Raw genomic sequence first — 4,137 nt, forward strand, 5'->3', positions numbered from 1 at the left:
TAGTGAAGTTTTCAAAATCAATTAAACTCACTTCAATTATTTTTTTTATTCAAAACATTCAAAACTCATGTAAAAAACACATTTAAAATTAAATAAACAACATAAACACATTTAAAATTATGTATTAACACATCTAAATTATTGTTATTATAGTTCTAAATTACATATTGAACACAGACAAAATTAAACTCAAATACACATCCAAAATTATAAGAATGCACTCTAAATATTTTATCCAACACATCCAAAACTCATGTAAAAAAACTTTTATATATGTACATAAGAACATAATGAACAATATGAACACATCCAAAATTAAGTATTGACACATCTAAATTAGGTTAACATTACAATTCCCAAATCAAACATATGAGTGCAAAAAAAAATTATAATCACAAATACATTTAAAGAAAAAAGAAAAAAAAAACACAGACACTTCCAATATTATACATTAATTAAAAAAAATAGAACTTTTTATTAAGCGAAAAAAAAGGGATAACATATCTTCATGAATAAACTCAACCAAATTTTTTTAGAATTTTGCAAGCATAACTACCAGAGACAGAAGGAGTGTGACGTGGGGGAGGAGAAAGGGGGAGTCGCGGGAGAAGGGGGCGGTTGTGTGTGGCGCGAGGGAGGAGACCAGGGACGAGGAGGAGCCCATCAATAGAGGAGGCGCGGGGAGGAGCGCGTCGCCGAAGGAGGAGATCGTCGCAGAGGAGTGCGCAACGCAGGAGAAGACGAAAGCGGCCACAGATGAGGAGGAGGCGCTACAGCTCTGAATCTTTACAGAGTGAAGATTTTACTAGTGATTTAAGATGATTTAAGATTTATTTTAGAATTTTAAATTCGAAATTTTGAATTCTAACTAATTTGATTTTTGGATGTGTATTTAAATTATAATATATTAATAATTAAATATATTAAATCTGAAACAGAAATTTAAAATTATTATTATAATAAAAGGCTGAATATTGTACAACTTTTAAAGGATACCTAGTTAAATTGTAACATTAAATACTACTTGAGAGCCAATGAAAAACATTAAAGTTTTTTATGATCATTTTTGTTTAAAAAATGTAACATATTTGTTTGGTCATATTTTTTTTTTGGTGACTTTGTTTGGTCATATTTTAAATAAAAGCAATATTTTTATGACATATAAAAATTAAGTTTTAACAACTTATCATCTAATAATCAAAATAAAATATCTTCACATGATCACAACTATAAAATATTAATTGGAGTAGCCACCTTAAATTTATTGTACCAAAAATAAAGTGTATATTAACATTTTAACATTGACTTGTTCACAATTGCCATGCTATTTGTTAAATTAAAATTTTTTGCTTTGATTTAACTTAATTGTTTTGAAGATAATTTGAAGATTACTTTTGAGGGGAAAAAACATGTTTTATCTCAGAATTTAACAAAAAAAAAAAAATTTAGTTTTTATCTTCATAAGGTAAATAAATTCAAATATTCAATTTTAATTTTCTTATTTAAATATACATGACACATTTTTGTCATACATTTAACAAATACTAAATTTATGTTATCGTAAGAAAAGAAATTACAAAAAAGTATGAATTTTTATGCAAATAGTGATATTAAAAAAATAATTAAAATTATAATCTATATTTAGAGATGAAAATACAAAAATCAATGTTTTAATTTTTAAGTGGTATTTAAATGTATAATTTTATTTGGCATAAAATTATTGATTAAATATTTATTATGAAAATAATAATATGTTTTGGAATAATTTGGCTTCACTTTGTGATGATCAATTATGTTTATATTTTTTAATAGTTGAATTGCTCCTTTAGTATTAATCAATATTAAAGGTGGTAAATATTTTTTGGTTGAAACTTATAGTTAATAGTACATTATAAATGATATTTTTTTTATAAAATAATATTTCAAAATGTTATTTTTTAAGCATTCTCAAACTAAACAATTATTCAAATCACTAAAAGATTTAAAAATATTAAATATTATATTATTGCATCAAGTCTTCTCAAACTAAGCTTAATCACTAATAAATCAGGTATAAAAATTCAAGATTTTTATCTATAAATTACATATAAAAAATTCGAGATTTAACTTCAAGATATTATTAAATGTAAGAATTTTTTAAAAATGTGTTTAGTAATTAAAAGAATTCAAAAGAATCATAAAAGTGTGTTGTTCAAAAAATATTCTAATTAATTATTTATCATTTTAGTTCTAATATCTTATTTTTTTATTTTGTAAAATCTCTTCTAATTTCATAAAAGAATTTTTTAGTTATTTTAAAATATTTCGATTTATGATTCTTTTGACTAAAATAATCGGCATGGTATTTTAGTGTTTTAAAACTTCAATAAATTTCTAATTTATAATTCAATCAAAAATATGATATTTTTGTCTTTTTAAATTAAAATTTAATTTTGATACACTGGCAGTGTAAAATATTTTGTATAGTCGTTCAATTACATTTTTTTTAGATGACCATCCATGCTATTAATATAAAATGTAGTTATTTTTCTGACATGTCGCTATATAATTGGATACATGTGTAAAAAACTATTTACAATAACAATATCAAAATAAAATTATTTAAATTCATGCTAAATGACAGTTTTAGTCTCCTAGAACAAACTTCATCTTTGTTTTAATATTCTTAAAAGTTGAATTTTATAATTTCTAATATAAATATAAAATCTTAATTTTTAAAGATTACAAGATTTTTTCAATTAAATTGGTTCTTTAAAAATTATGAATTAATTATATTTGTCCTACAGTCACTTTATTAACAATTTTTTTCAAAAATTGATGTTATAAAACGTTAATTGATAACATATATAATACCTGATATATCTAATTGGATATTGACTAAATATGTTTATGAAAATTTATTAATTTAGTCATTTTTTTCAATTACAAAAATTATATTCCTAATATGATCTAATGACTAAATTAATAAATTTTTGTAAACATATTTAGTCAACATCTAATTAAACATGTTATATGTTATGTATGCTATCAATTAACATTTCACATTATTAATCGTTGACGAAAATTGTGAGTAGAGTAACTGAAGGATAAATATGATTAATTCGTAATCTTTAAAGGACCAATTTGATTGAAAAAATCTTTCATAGACAAATTTAAAAAATGTCTTATTCTTAAAAACTAATTTGACTATTGTTATGATGGGTAACCGGAGATTAATGGCTGGACTCGTTGGGTCGGCTCAATCGTCTGAAGGAGGAAGCTTTCGAGCAGGTTTGCGTTTGGGAGCCTCCGTCTGACTTGTGTGAGAAAGAATGGGGGGTGGTACCTGCAAAGACACTCCAATACTTAAGTCAGCAAGAGTCTAAGCAAAGTTTAGAGAATATTGGAACTTAGGTAGCGTTTGTTTTGAGGTACTGAGACAGAGACTGAAAGACTGAGACTCAGTATCGTGTTTGTTAGTTCAAAGACTGGTACTAAAATTTCTGTCTCTGTCTCTAAAATTTCAGTATTTCAGTACCTCCAAAAAGTAGAGACACAGGGGACTGAAATTTTTAGAGATGGAGATTAAAACTTTAATAATATTTTATACATAAAATACTTTCATTTCAATTAATTAATTTTAATTTTATCTTTTGTGCAAATTAAATTAGAGTTTCATTCTTGTTTCAATTCCTGTCTCCCATTTTACACCAAACAGAATACTGAGATTTATTTCAATCCATGTCTCTTTAGTCTTTGTCTCTCAATCTTTCCGCCTCTGTCTCTCCACCAAACGCTACCTTAGAGATACCTGAGGGTGTCAGTGTATTTATAGTGGTGAACCAATAACCACCGTTGGAGTAATTCCACCTTTTAAGGTGGATAACTGTCCCATTGTCTTAGAGAAGTTGGAATATGGCTTCTGGAAGTGGGTTGAGAGATTTTAGGGATAGTTAACAACTAATCTTCATTTCCTTGGAGCAAGTCGTGGTTAGATTCGACTTATTGAGAGAAGGTCGGTGTCGAATAAAGGCTAATCTTTAGATTGGGCCCTTATTTGGACCTGGACCTTAGCATTAGGTTAGGATATGAATAACTATTAACCCATATTTTGATATAAGAAATTGCATCAGAAAAAAAAAAAAAAGTCATACCAGT

Source organism: Arachis ipaensis, chromosome B07 (assembly GCF_000816755.2).
Source record: "Arachis ipaensis cultivar K30076 chromosome B07, Araip1.1, whole genome shotgun sequence".
In the NCBI taxonomy this organism is placed as follows: domain Eukaryota; kingdom Viridiplantae; phylum Streptophyta; class Magnoliopsida; order Fabales; family Fabaceae; genus Arachis; species Arachis ipaensis.